General features: G+C 36.8%; 1 non-coding gene across 1 annotated transcript; it reads left to right on the top strand.

Annotated features, from left to right (window-relative positions):
* The first annotated feature begins 258 nt into the window (after positions 1–258).
* Positions 259–365, top strand: LOC112717284 (small nucleolar RNA R71). The gene has a single exon (XR_003160613.1). It is a non-coding gene; the product is annotated as a small nucleolar RNA R71 (small nucleolar RNA).
* The last annotated feature ends 15,501 nt before the right edge of the window (positions 366–15,866 follow it).

Consider the following 15,866-nt stretch of genomic DNA (forward strand, 5'->3'; position numbering starts at 1 on the left):
GTCAACACTTTGTTCTGAGCCAATATGGCATTCAGAGCATCAATTTCAAGAACTCCCTTCCTCTGAGGTGTCCCATTATTCATGGAATTCCTCTCAGAAGTGTACATGAATTTGTTATTTGCAACCATGTCAATGAGTTATTGAGCTTCTGCAGGTGTTTTCTTTAGGTGGATGGATCCACCTGCAGAATGGTCCAATGACATTTTCGAAAACTCAGATAGACCATAATAGAATATATCTAATATGGTCCATTCTGAAAACATGTCAGATGGGCACCTTTTGGTCAACTGCTTGTATCTTTCCCAAGCTTCATAGAGGGATTCACCATCTTTTTGTTTGAAGGTCTGAACATCCACACTAACGTTGCTCAGCTTTTGAGGAGGAAAGAATTTATCCAAAAAGGCCGTGACCAGCTTCTCCCAGGAGTCCAGGCTATCCTTAGTTTGTGAATCCAACCATATTCTAGCTCTGTCTCTTACAGTTAAAGGGAAAAGCATGAGCCTGTAGACTTCAGGATCTACTCCATTCGTCTTAACAGTCTCACAGCTCTGCAGTTTTGTTGCATTAAGGCAACTAGCTGAGGTTTCAGCTCAAAATTATTGCTTCCAATGGCAGGAATGGAGATGCTTCTTCCATCAAATTTGGACATTGGTTTTGTATAGTCACCAAGCATTCTCCTTGCATTACTGTTGTTGGGTACGGCCGCCATCTCCTTCTCTTGTTCTAATATTTCTGAAAGGTTACCTTTAGATTGTTGTAATTTAGCTTCTCTTAGTTTTCTCTTCAGAGTCCTTTCAGGTTCAGGATCAATTTCAACAAGAGTGCCTTTTTCCTTGTTCCTGCTCATATGAAAGAGAAAAAAACAAGAAAAGAAGAGGAATCCTCTATGTCACAGTATAGAGATTCCTTTACGTTAGTAGAAGAAGAAAGGGGATAAGAGTGAAGAAGAATAGGTTCGGATTTTTAGATGAAGAGAGGTGAAGAGAAGTGTTAGTAAATAAATAATTAAATAGAATAAGAAAAGAGAGCGGGAATTTCGAAAATAATTTTGAAAAAGAGGTTAGTATTTTTGAAAATTAATGATAAGATAAGATTAAAATTAAAATTTAAAACAGAAGAAGAATTTTTTGAAAAAGAGATGAGATATTTTCAAAAATTAAAGAGGGAAAAGTAGTTAGGTGGTTTTGAAAAGGATAAGAAACAAACACAAAGTCAAAGAGTTAGTTGAAAAAGAGATTAAAATCAAATTTGAAAAGATAAGGAGATAAGACGTTAGATAAGATATTTTGAAATCAAATTTTGAAAAAGATAAAATTTTGAAAAAGATATGATAAAAAGATAAGATAAGAAGATAAGATAAAAGATATGATAAAGAGATAAGATTTTTAAGAAAAAGATATTTTGAAAAAGATTTAATTTTTAAATTTAAAATTACTTACTTCACTAACAAGAAACTACAAGATAAGATTCTAGAACTTAAAGATTGAACCTTTCTTAACAAGAAAGTAACAAACTTCAAATTTTTGAATCAATCACATTAATTGTTAGTGAGTTTTCAAAAATTTGATATAAAGATAAGAAAAAGATTTTGAAAATAATTTGAAAAAGAATTTAAAAAGATAAGATTTTTAAAATTGAAATTTTGACTTGACTTGTAAGAAACAACTAATTTTAAAAATTTTTGATCAAGTCAACCCAAAATTTCGAAAATTTGGAGGGAAATAAGGAAAAGATTTTTTTTAATTTTTTGAATTTTTAATGATGAGAGAGAAAAACAACAAAAATACTCAATGCATGAAATTTTTAGATCAAAACAATGAATGCATGCAAGAATGCTATGAATGTCAAGATGAACACCAAGAACACTTTAAAGATCATGATGAACATCAAGAACATATTTTTGAAAAATTTTTGATGCAAAGAAGACATGCAAGACACCAAACTTAGAAATCTTTAATGCATGGACTCTAACAAACGAAAAATGCATATGAAAAACAACAAACAACACAAAACAAGAAAACATCAAGATCAAACAAGAAGACTTACCAAGAACAACTTGAAGATCATGAAGAACACTATGAATGCATGGAATTTTCGAAAAAAAATAATGCATAAATTTTAAAACAAGCAATTGACACCAAACTTAAAAATTGACTCAAGACTCAAACAAGAACACAAAATATTTTTGGTTTTTTATGATTTTATGATTTTTTTTGTATTTTTATTAATTTTTTTCGAAAATATTCTTTAGAAAAACGAAAATAAAGAAAAATTTTTGAAAACTTTTTGAAAAGAAAATTACCTAATCTGAGCAACAAGATGAACCGTCAGTTGTCCATACTCGAACAATCCCCGGCAACGGCGCCAAAAACTTGGTGGACGAAATTGTGATTCATATGTTATTGCATTTTGTAAAATTCAGTGCTTTTTCTTTCCCTGGCAATGGCGCCAAAATCATGATGCCAATACCATGGTTTACAACTATGTGCGGTCACAACTCCGTTCAACTTAACCAGCAAGTGTACTGGGTCATCCAAGTAATACCTTACGTGAGTAAGGGTCGATCCCACAGAGATTGTTGATATGAAGCAAGCTATGGTCACCTTGTAAATCTCAGTCAGGCGGATAATAATTGATTATGGATAAGTTTGAGAATTAATAATAAACAGAAAATAAAATAGGATAGAAATACTTATGTAGATCAATAGTGGGAATTTCAGAAAGGCGTATGGAGATGCTGTGCTCCTCTTGAATCTCTACTTTCACATTACATTCATCCAATTCTTCTTACTCCTTCCCATGGCAAGCTGTATGTAGGGCATCACCGTTGTCAATGGCTACATCCCATCCTCTCAGTGAAAATGGTCCTATGCTCTGTCACAGCATGGCTAATCATCTGTCGGTTCTCAATCAGGTTGGAATAGAATCCCTTGATTCTTTTGCGTCTGTCACTAACGCCCAGCCTTCAGGAGTTTGAAGCTCGTAACAGTCATTCAATACCAGAATCTTACTCGGAATACCACAGACAAGGTTAGACTTTTCAGATTCCCAGAATCCTACTTGGAATACCACAGACAAGGTTAGACTTTCCGGATTCCCATGAATGCCACCATCTATCTAGCTTATACCACGAAGATTCTGTTGGGGAATCTAAGAGATATGCGCCCAGCCTAAGGTAGAATGGAAGTGGTTGTCAATCACGCACGTTCATAGGTGAGAATGATGATGAGTGTCACGGATCATCACATTCATCAAGTTGAAGTGCACGTATATCTTGGAATAAGAATAAAAGAGAATTGAATAGAAAATAATAGTAATTGTATTGAAACTTGAGGTACAGCAGAGCTCCACACCCTTAATCTATGGTGTGTAAAAACTCCACCGTTGAAAATACATAAGTTAAAGGTTCAGGCATGGCCGAATGGCCAGCCCCCAAAACATGATCAATGGCCCCCTAAGATGAGGAATAAAACAAAACTGAGACCAAAGATGAAACGTGGTCAAAAGACAACTAATACACTAGTAAAAAGTCTTATTTATACCAAACAAGCTACTAGGGTTTACAGAGGTAAGTAATTGATGCATAAATTCACTTCAGGGGCCCACTTGGTGTGTGTTTGGGCTAAGCTTGATCTATCCACGAGCTGAGGCTTCCTTTGGAGTTGAACGCCGAGTTATAGCGTGTTTCTGGCGTTCAACTCCGGGTCGTGACGTGTTTCTAGCGTTTGACTCCAAACAGCAGCATGTACTTGGCGTTGAGCGCTACTTTACGTCGTCAATTCCCGAATAAAGTATGAACTATTATATATTGCTGGAAAGCTCTGGATGTCTACTTTCCAAAGCCATTGAGAGCGCGCCATTTGGAGTTCTGTAGCTCCAGAAAACCCATTTTGAATGCAGGGAGGTCAGATTCCAACAGCATCAGCAGTCCTTTTGTCAGCCTTTTTCAGAGTTTTGCTCAAGTCCCTCAATTTCAGCCAGAAATTACCTGAAATTACAGAAAAACACACAAACTCATAGTAAAGTCCAGAAATGTGAATTTAACATAAAAACTAATGAAAACATCCCTAAAAGTAGCTTGAACTTACTAAAAACTACCTAAAAACAATGCCAAAAAGCGTATAAATTATCCGCTCATCAGTCGTCCGACCGATCGGCGATCTTGGCTGACAAATTTCTAATCTCAACACTTTTGCATTTCATTCTAGGATTTTAGGATTTTTACTTGCATTTTCCTATTTTTGCATACATATACATAATAAGCTTAGTCAAAATAATGAAAATTTTCAAGATTTCTATCTATAGGGCACTTCAATTGATTGAGTGAAAACTTTTCATTAAACTTGCTTGAATCATATATATATATTGTGGAATATAAATTTTTGAGCTAAGAACACAAGCTTGTAAGACTTGAGCCTATTGATGTGGTTACATTTTATAACCACTTATTATTTTTTTTCCTTCTTGTGTACAATTATTCTCTTTCTATGATTGTGATCCTTGATTTGCTTGATTCTATATGTCTATTTATTTTGTGTATTCATGCATTTATATGACTGAGGCCATCATTTCATTAGCTCACTTTCCCAAATAGCCTTACCTTTTATCTTCCATTGTTAGCAAATTTGAGCCTACGCTTAACCCACTTGTTCTTATTTTAGCACATTACAAGCCTTAAAGTGAAAAACAATAATTATCCTTTATTTGGATCTTTGATTAGCTTAGGCTAGTGTGTGAGTATCATTCAAGTGTGGGAACCTTGGGACATTGGGTGAATAAAAGGGTAGTTTTGTATTGTTATTGAAAATATTGGGAATTGGGTACATCCTCATGTATTGATCAAATGTAAAACCTTATGCATTGAGGTTCTTGTATATAGAAAAGAAAATGAGAAAAACAAAAGAAAAAGAAAATAAAAATAATATGAAAAAAATATATATAGAAAAAGAAAGAAAAAAAGAAAAAAAGAAAGAAATAAAAAGGGGACAAAATGCCCCAAGTAAAGTCCAATAAAGATCAATTCATAAGTGTTGTGAAATGAAAAAGGATACATGAGTATGTGAAAGAAGTGAGAAGAATGGGTAGTTAGGTTAGAACTTAATTGTATAGGATGTTATAGGTTAGGTGGGAAGTTTAAGCTTATCAAAGATTCAAATTTCAAGCTCACTTAACCATATATGCATCCTACCTTGACCCTAACCCCATTACAACCTAAAGAAAAGACCTCATGATACTTGTATGCATGCATGAAATATATGTCGATTGTTAGAAGAAAAACAAATCTTAGAAAGCATGAAATAGAGGAGAATTGAGAGAATCAACCCTAAACACTTGAGTGAATAGAGTGCAAACACATCCGGTGAGGGTTTGATGCTCAATTACATGTTTCCACCTATGATCTTATCTTCTCATGCAAGTTTGTAAAAATATTTAATAACTCAATTCAATTATAGATTAGACTTGCTAATCCTTAGCCCTCGTGCATATATGCTTCTTGGGAATTGATTTATTTTGACCAAGCAATTGCATTTATTTAGATAGTTGCATATAGGTAGATTGCATTTAGTTAGTTTCCATTGAATAAATGTTGATGCCCTTTGTTTCTCTCTTGGCTTAAGTATGAGGACATGCTTGGTTTAAGTGTGGGGAGGTTGATAAACCTCACTTGTAGCGTTTATCTTGTATTGATTTTTGGGGATTTTATCACCTTTTACCCACATTTATTCAATGAAATAGCATGGTTTTGTATATTCTCCCTTAATTGGGCTTAAGAGTGAAAACATGCTTTTTAGGTCTTAAAATAGCTAAATTTAATTTACCTTTGATTCCATTAGATGCCTTGATATGTTTGTTAGGTGATTTCAGATTTAGGAGGCAAGGATTGGATCAAGGGAATGAAGGAAAAGCATGTAAAAAATGGAGAGCTCATGAAGAAATGTAGGAATCGCAAAAGCTGTCAAGCCGACCTCTTCGCACTTAATCGACCATAACTTGAGCTATAGAAGTCCAAATGATGCAGTTTTAGTTGGGTTGGAAAGATAATATCTGGGGCTTCGAAACGATATAAGATTTGCCATAGTTGCATCGCGTATAGGGGCGTGCACATGCATGGTACACGAACGTGCTGAATGTGGCACATGATCCACTTAATGCAACTTGTGGCCAGCGATTTTAGAAGCCTTGTGGGCCCAATCCAACTCTTTTCTGATGCTATTTAAGCCAAGGATTGAAGAGGGATGAACAATCTAGTTACCATTAGTTTAGTTTAGCTTAGTTTAGTAGTTAGAGTTAGTTTCTAGAGAGAGAAGCTCTCACTTCTCTCTAGGATTAGGATTAGGATTAGGTTTAGTTCTTAGATCTAGATTTTAATTCATCTTCTTCTACTTCTATCCTCTCAACTCCTTGTTGTTACATTCATCTTCCTCTATTCTTTTGTTGTAATTTCCTTTATGTTGTTCTTGTATTTTGTTGTAGATCTACTTTTGTTCCTTTCTTTCTCTTTCAATTCAATTCAAGGTAAATCATAATAATTGTGTTCCTTTTGATTTGTTGTTGTTAATTCTTTGCAATAATTGTTGTTAGATTTCTTTCTTGTTGTTGATTTACTATGCTTTCCTTTTATGCCTTCCAAGTGTTTGATGAAATGCTTGGTTGGATTCTAGAGTAGAATTTTATACTCTTAGCTTGGAGAGGTAACTTAGGACCTCTTGAGTTACTAATGTCCAAGTGATTGATGATTGGGAGCCATTAACTCTAGTTCTCACTAATTGAATTAGTGGAGAGTTAGGACCTATGGACTTGTATTGATATATCTCATTAAACATTCCTTTACCACTAGTTATAGGATGATTTAGTGAGATTAATCCTTACCAATTCTCATATTGTGGTTAGTGATTATGATAGAGATCTTTGACCACCAACCCTTGCCAAGACCTTTTTAGCCATTAGTTTACTTTTTGCCATTTATTTTTCATGTTTCTTATTAAAACCCCAAAAATAACTCACAACCAATAACAAGACACTTTATCGTAATTCCTAGGGAGAACGACCCGAGGTTCAATACTTCAGTTTATAAATTTAGGGGTTTGTTTTAGTGACAAAAAATCTTTTGTATGTAAGAATTATTGTTGGTTTAGAAACTATAATTTACAATGAGATTTCATTAGTGAAATTCTAAACCGTCAAAAATCCAATCATCAAAGCTCATAGGTGAAATTGCCACCCAGTCAATGTGCTCTTGGAACGGAGTTACTTTCTCACCAACTTCCTCTTCCCCATCACTCAAATCATAACAAGGAGGTTGTGAGAAGTCTACCTCCATGTCTCTCTCAAACTCAATGGGAAGAGGCTCATTAGGATCATTAAAGGGATTGACCAAGGAGGACAAAAAATTATCAATGATGGAATCCTCATCTTGGTAGTGGTATGGTGTTTGAAAATGTAGAGATTGAGGATTATGTTGGGGCTATGGGTTATAGGCATATGGTGATGAAGGTGGATAATCAAAGTGAAATCCACCATATCCTTGAGTTGGGTATGCATTTTGGGGAGGGTTTTGCTCATTGTAGTATAGAGGAGGTTGCTCCTCCCAAAATTGATGCTCCAATCCCTTGATGCAATCCAAAATTGAAGTAATCAAGCCCTATAAAATGATCACAACCAAACTCCAAACCAAGAGGGTGATAACTCATAGAGAAAATAGAAATTAGAAAACTAAAGACATCAATTAACAAAAGAAACAAAATCCTTATTAATAGCAAAAACAATCAAACAACTCAAAAAGTATCTATTCATACTATTCACATATTCACAACAACCAAAATCATAGCACTCATTACACTAAGATCCCCGGAAACGGCGCTAAAAACTTAATGAAGACAATTAGTATCGATCTAGAATTTCACAAAATATAGGTTTGTTGCAAGTTTAGCCAAATCAACAACTAACTCTCAATATCAAAGTTTGATTTTTCTAATACAAAACATATAAACCGAGAGTAGTTAAATCTCGGGTTGTTCTTCCCTAGGAACTAGTGACAATAAGTGCATAAAATTGGTTGTGAGAATCAAGGGGTGTTTTCAATAATGAAGCAAACAATAAAGAAATAAAAGAACGATCAAAATTGCAAGTAATAAACTAATAAAGGAATAAAGAAACTATGTATCTAATATAAACAAGTAAGACTCAAAATTGATGGAAATATGGTTCAAAACATAAATAGAACCTTGACATGGGATGAGTTATGGACTTCCTTCCTTGTCATAACCACAACTCTGATAATTATGATGGATTAATCTCACTTAGTCTACCCTTAACATTGAAGAGTAAGTCAAGTGAGCATAATTGTTATTAATCCACAAATCCTAGCTAACTTACTAATTACCTTAGTAATTACCTTAGTAAGTTACTAGCATTAATGGAAACAATAACAACTAACAACCCAAGAATTATCAATAAATGCCGGACATTATGACTCTAGCATTCTGTAATTTCATTTCCCTAAGCCAAGGGGTGGAAATTTACCCCATAATCAAAATTGGCATTTCATCAAACACATAGTGGGGATAATCAATAAACATGGCAAAATTTAGAAAATGATAAAAACTATGAACCACAAATGATCAAAATCAACACTAATGACTCAAACAAACATATGATAACCAATAATCATCAAAATCATTAACTAGAAATCAAAATTGTAAAACTATGTATATATTGACAAAGGAAATTAAAGTAGAAGAAAGTGTACAATAAGTAGTATAATAAAAGAGAAAATTAAAGAAATACTTACAATGGAAATAGCTATAATCCAAGGTCAAAATTGGGAATTATAACTTGAAATATAAACCCTAACTAAACCCTAAAGAAATTGAGAGAAACCTAAACTAAACTACCTTAAAAACTATCTAAGTGTATTGTCTAATGTATGGTAGTGTGTGGTGTTGCTTTCCCCTTCAAATATGCTCCAAAGCCTTCAGAAATGGGCCAAAAAGCCCCTCAAATTGTGAGCCATGTGACTTTTCAACGAAGTCATGCGCAGGGACTTATGCGTACACACAGGTGTGTGTGTACGCACACTTGTTGATTTTTCTCCTGTGCGTACGCACAGAAGTTGTACATGGGCACACTTGCTAATTTCCAATCTGTGCGTATGCACAGAGCTGTGCGTGGACACAGGTACTGATTTTGACCCTTGTGCGTGGGCACACTCTGAAATGCTTATCTCCTTTGATTTCTTCATGTTTTCTCCCGATTCCATGCTTCTCTTCCATTCTCATCATCAAGCCATTCCTACCTATTACACCTGAAAATTGATTAAATTAAGCACAAAATAGCATGTTTTTACAATTAGACATAATTTAGGGAGAAGACACAAAAGCATGCTATTTAGATGAACAAATATGGATTTATATGATGAAATCCACTCAAATCAATCCAAAATTTATCGTCAAATATGGATTCATCAATCCCCTAGCCAGCGTTCAATAATAATCAAGGTGGAAGGAACCAGAATAGGTTCAACAAAAGACCACCATTCCCATCTTCTAAAAAACATATGGAGACTCCTAAGCAGAGCTTTTCTAACGTAGCCATTCTAGTCTCCAGCCTCTCTAAGACCACTCATAGTTTTATAACTAAAACAAGATCCTCCATCAGAAATTTGGAGGTACAAGTTAGTCAATTGAGTAAGAGGATCCCTGAGACCCCGCCTGACACTCTTCCTAGTAACATTTAAGTGAACCCAAGAGAAGTATGCAAGGCCATCACCATAGAGGTAGAGGCCGAATCTGGAGAGACTGGGAAGGCATTCAACGCTAGTGAGGAAGATCTCACTGGGAGTCCAACGCCCAAACTGGCTAAGAGCCTGCGTTGAACACCTGTGAGGAAACCCTTACTGGGCATTCAACGCCCATCTTGGCATCAGAGCTGGTGCTAAACGCTAGTGAGGAAGCCCTCACTGGGCATTGAATGCCCCAACAGGCAGGGAAGCTGGTGTTGAATGCCAGCCAGGACATCCCTGCTGGGCATTCAACGCCCAAACTGGTAACGGAATTAGCGTTTAACGACAGTAAAGGTACACAGCATGGGCGTTCAATGCCCAAAGAGCCATCAGAGCTGGCGTTGAATGCCAGTAAAGGCACACCTTCTGAGTGCTTAATAACCACTCAGGAAATCCCTATCCAAGAGCTAAAGGAAGCCAAGGCTCATATAGAGAGGATAGAGGTTCCTTTGCATGCACTTCTACAATGCATGAGTTCTGATGAATATTCATCCTCGGATGAGGATGAAGAAACTAGGGAAGAGCAAGTTGCTCGGTACCTAGGAGCTCTCATGAAGCTGAATGCCAAGCTATTTGGTACAAAGTCTTTGGAGGAAGAACCTCTAGTGCTTTGCAAAAAACCTAATTATTTGGTTCAGCAGAAGCTACCTAAGAAGCTTCCAGATCCTGGACGCTTTCTAATTCCTTGCACCATAGGCACCATGACCTTTGAGAAGGCTCTGTGTAACCTAGGGTCAAGCATAAACTTCATGCCACTCTCTGTAATGGAGAAACTGAGAATCTTTGAGGTAAAAGCCACAAACATCTCACTAGAGATGACAGACAAGTCAATGAAGAAGCCATATGACTTAGTAGAGGATGTCTTGGAAAAGATTGAAGACCACTGCATCCTTGAAAATTTCATAGTATTGGATATTGGAGTGGATGAGGATGATTTTATCATTCTCGAAAGACCTTTCCTAGCTACTGCAAATGCCATGATTAATTTGGCAAAGGGAGAAATGGTTTTCCAACTAGGAGAGGACTACATCTTGTTCAAGATGTCCAATCCCAATTCTCCCTCTGATAAGCAAGAGACAACGGTGCAACACCAAGTGTTCTATCCATCTCTTTCAGTGTAGAGCTTTACTAAGCCCCCAAACATCAATTCTAAGTTTGGTGTTGGGCAGCCATCAACAAGCATTGAGAACAAAGGTACTAAGAAGAATGTACCTAAAGGCTGGAGGGACAAGAAAGACCCCACTGTAGGCCTCTCACCTGGCATGAGAGTTGTCTTCACCAAGAAACCGGTCATATCACATACAATGAGTTGTATCCTATCTTTAGAGCATGTGGAGCTTATTCATGAGAAGACAGGAAGAAGGTTCACTGTAAGGGGCAAATGACGTTAAAGAAGCGCTTGTTAGGAGGAAACCCAACCCTAGTTAATTATTTCTATTTTCTTTTTGTTTTTCTTTAGAGTTATTTTTTTAGGTTCATGATCATGTGCAGCAGTCAGAACAGAGAAAGAAATGTTCAGTAGTGAAAATAGAACACTCTGGATGAAGTGTTGTTAGAGTTGAACGCCAACCAAGGAGCAAACTATAGGCGTTCAACGCCAGTGCAGAGGGCAGGGAATCTGAATTCCCTAGCTTCTTAGGATCAGTGGGTCCCACAGCATCTTTACCTACCCCACTTCTTCCTTCTTTCTTTCACACTCCTCCATACACACTTCCTTATAAACCCTAACCCAATCACATCCATATCGCTTCCCCAAAACCATCATAACTCCCACCAACCCCCACCAACTTCAAAATTAAATTTTCCTCCCATTTACCCCACCCATGACTGAACCTAACCTAGCCCACTACTATAAATACACCTCTTACTAACCGTTCATACACACACCTCTCATACACATCAAAGCCTCCTTGGCCGAATTGCTCTCCCCCTTCATCTCCTTCTATTTTCTTCTTCTTTTACTCCATTCTTCTCTTCTCTTTAATTTGGCTCAAGGACGAGCAAAGCTTTTAAGTTTGGTGTGGGAACAGCGCTATTTTTTACTTTCCATTACCACCTATGGCACCCAAGGTTGGAGAATTCTCTAGAAAGAGGAAAGGAAAGGCAGTAGCCACCACCTCCGAATCTTGAGAGATGGAGAGATTCATCACCAAAGCACACCAAGACCACTTCTATGAAGTAGTGACAGAGAAGAAGGTGACCCCTGAGGTCCCTTTCAGGCTCAAGAAGAATGAGTTGTCACCTATGCAATTCAGCTGGAATTGTCATAGAAGGAGACATCCTCATTGAGGAAGACAAACCCATCACTAAGAAGAGGATGGAGCATGTTGGAAAGCCAACACATGGACCACAGGAAGAGCCTGTGCAGCCGCCTCAAATTGAGAATCCTAAGATGCCTCAAGGGATGTATTTTCCTCCTCAAAGTTATTGGGATCAATGTCATACTTCCATGAGAGAATTAAGCTCTAATATGCATCAGTTGAGGATGGAGCATAAAGAGCATTCCACCATCCTCAATGAAATTAGAAAAGATCAAAGGGCTATGAGGGAAGAACAAGAAAGGTAAAGGAGTGACATTGAAGAGATCAAGAATTATATTGGATCCTCAAGGAGGAGCACTAGCCGCCACCATTAAGGTGGATTCTTTCTCTTAATCCCCTCTCCTTATGTCATTTTTTCGGTTTTCTGTTATTTTTTATTGTTTGTTCTCTTGTTCTTATTGCATATTCATTTCCATTTATGTCTTAAAGTTATAAAATGTTCCATATGTCTCTCACCTTGCTTAAAAAGAAAATTTTATTTGAAAAAAATTGAGAGATACATGAATTTCAAATTTATAATAAGAATAGTTCAATTATTTTGATGTGGTGGCATTGCTTTTGTTTTCTGAATATATGAATAAACAATGCATATTTGAAGTTAGAATTTTAGAATGTTGGCACTTAAAAGAATGAGGAAAAAGGAAAAGTATTATTGGTAATCTGAAAAATCCAAAAAAAATTGATTCTTGAAGCAAGAAAAAGTAGCAAAAAGAAAAAGAAAAAGCATGTTGAAAAAGAAAAAAATAATATATGCATGGGAAAAAATAAAAATAATGGCAAAAAAAATAAATAAATAAAAAGTAGAAAAAGCCAATAGCTTTTTAAACCAAAAGGCTAGAGCAAAAAGCCAGTAACCCTTTAAACCAGAAAGCAAGGGTAAAAGGATCCAAAGATCCTAAGAGTGTGCTTAAGAACTCTGGACACCTCTATTTGGGAATTCTAGCAAAAGCTGAATCACAATCCTAAGGGGTTCACTAGTTAAAGTGTCTTGACATTTATGTATCTGGTGGTAATATTGGCAAACAAAGTGCTTAGGGTCACGGCCAAGACTCTGAAAGCTATTTTCAAGAATAAAAAAGAACTAAACTAGGAGAATCAATAATATCATCTGGATTCTAAGTTCCTAAAGATGCCAACCATTCTGAGTTTCAATGGATAGTGAGATGCCAAAATAATTCAGAAGCAAAAAGCTACTAAGTCCCGCTCATCTAATTGAAACAGAGCATTATTGGAAACTCTGAGATTTATTGTATTTTACTCTTCTTTTTATCCTACTGTGTTTTTAGTTGTTTGGGAACAAGCAACAGTTTAGGTTTGGCGTTCTGATGAGTAGATATTTTATATACTTTTTGACATCATTTTCATATAGTTTTTAGCATATTCTGTTTAATTTTTTTTAAGTTTTCATAGGTTTTAGCGCAAAATTCACATTTTTTGGATTCAACTTTGAGTTTGTGTGTTTTTATGCAATTTTAGGTAATTTTTTGGCTGAAATTGAAGAGCTGAAGCAAAAGTCTAATTCAGAGACACAAAAAGCAATGCAGATGTTGTCCAGATCTGACCTCCTTGCACTCGAAAGAGCATTTCTGGAGCTATAGATATTCAAATAGAGAATTCTTAATGGCTTTGGAAAGATAAATTTTAGAGCGTTCCAGCAATATATAATAGTTTATACTTTGATTCAGAATTAAAGGCCCAAAACTGGCGTCCAACGCCAGCCTCTTGCCCCAATCCAGGCATCCAGCACCCAAAATAGGAGACCAGCGTCCAAACGACCAAAGAGGACCCCCTAGCCAGCATTCAATGACCTAGAGGCCTCCTAGCATGTGGATCTCATCATAGCTCAGCCAAAACACTCACCAAGTGGGCCCCAGAAGTGGATTTTAGCACTAAAAAGACTGTTTTACCCTTTCTTATGTAATCTTTAGTTATTAGTTTAGTATTTAAAAAACTTTTACACCTCTCATTTGGGCAGGACACACACTTTACACGTTTATGATTGTATTTTCTATCGGTATGAGTTTCTAAGCCTCCTAGGTTGAGGGGAGAAGCCCTGCTGATTTTTATGGATTAATAAAAGTACTACTGTTCTTTCTCAATTCGTGTTTGATTTTCTATTCTAAGATGTATCTTCGTTCTTCATCAATATGAATGCATTGAATTGGCATAAGGCTATCACATTCTACATGGGTTCAGAGTGAGTCTTTCATCGGTCAATGATGAACCACCGGCTTGATTATACATCTCTTAGACGGCTAATCTACGACTTTGATGGGGACTTCTCAAGACACCAGTTCAGCCGAAGTATGAGGAGATTAAGGTCTTTGTGGTAGAGGCTAGAATACAAAGGCGCAACATCCTCTGATCCGGAAGATTCGACCTTGTTTGTGGCATTTTGAGTAGGATCACCAAGGAGAATGAACTGTACGAGCTTCACCTTCAATCAGACTGGATCCGCTCTAACCCTGGTGTTCAGATCTGGAGGAGTATTGGCGGCTACTCAAACCACCGTCAATCACATATAGCCTGCCATGGAAGAAATCATTCACAATTGAAGAAGACAGTAAGACCAGAGTTAATCCAGAAGGACAAAGCATCTCCAAGCCTTAACCATCTTCTTATCAATGGTTAAATTCGAATTCACAAAGTATTTTATACACTTTTATGCATTGAAATCCACAAACTCTTCTATCCGCCTGACTAAGACACCCAAGATAACTATAGCTTGCATAAAACCACAATCCTCATGAGATCGACCCTGACTCGCTCAGGTATTACTTGGACGACCCAGTGCACTTGCTGGTTTAGTTGTGCGGAAGTGTGGGATTCTGCGCACCATAACTTTTCTCACCATCTACTCCAACCTTTAATTGATTCATTCCATGGTAGGCTATAAATGATTAATGCTGGGTCAGCGGTTATTAATCTCCTCTACTTCAAATGAAATGCCCGGTCAGCGGTCAACCAATTCTGAATAGGGTTGAAGCTCTAGCAGTCCATTCCCTTGGTGATCCTACTCAAAACGCCACAGAAAAGGTCGGATCTTCTGGATCAGAGAATGCTGCTTCTTTGGTTATAGCCTATACCACAAAGGCCCTAATCGCCCCGCACCTTGGCTACACGGATGTGTCGAGAAGTACCCAACGAACCTGTGGATTAGCCATATAAGAGATATATAATCAAGCTTGTGGTTCAATACTATCCCGTAAAGGACTCGCAAGAACCCATGTGAATAGGGAAGATGGTCAAGTTACACTCCCAATCCATTAGAATGAAGAACGAAGATACATCTTAGAATAGAATCAAGCATAGATTGAAGTTGATAGTGATATTATTAATTCATAAGAATCAGCAGAGCTCCTAACCTTAACTTAGGAGGTTAGTGACTCATACTGTATAGAAAATAATAGTGAAAGGTTTGAATGGACAAAAGTGGGCAAGAGTCCTTTAACAAGGGTGAACGCTTGTCAATATATACTAATCTAGCAACTAAGAATTATAGAATTAAGATAAACCAGTCTTGTAGCACAAAAATCCACTTTTCAGGCCCGCTTGGCAAGTGTTTGAGTTAAGCTTGAGTAAAGCCATGAACTAGTGATCCCTTTTGGGCGTCCAATGCCAGCTTTGGACTCCTTAATGGGCGTTGGACACCAGCTACTCCTTTCTGGGCATTGGACACCACGAATGGGGCTGGTGGCTGGCGTTGAACGCCCATTTTGGGCCTTTATTTCCATAGCAAAGTATAGACTAATATATATTTTTAG

This window comes from Arachis hypogaea, chromosome 1, assembly GCF_003086295.3.
Source record: "Arachis hypogaea cultivar Tifrunner chromosome 1, arahy.Tifrunner.gnm2.J5K5, whole genome shotgun sequence".
In the NCBI taxonomy this organism is placed as follows: Eukaryota; Viridiplantae; Streptophyta; class Magnoliopsida; order Fabales; family Fabaceae; genus Arachis; species Arachis hypogaea.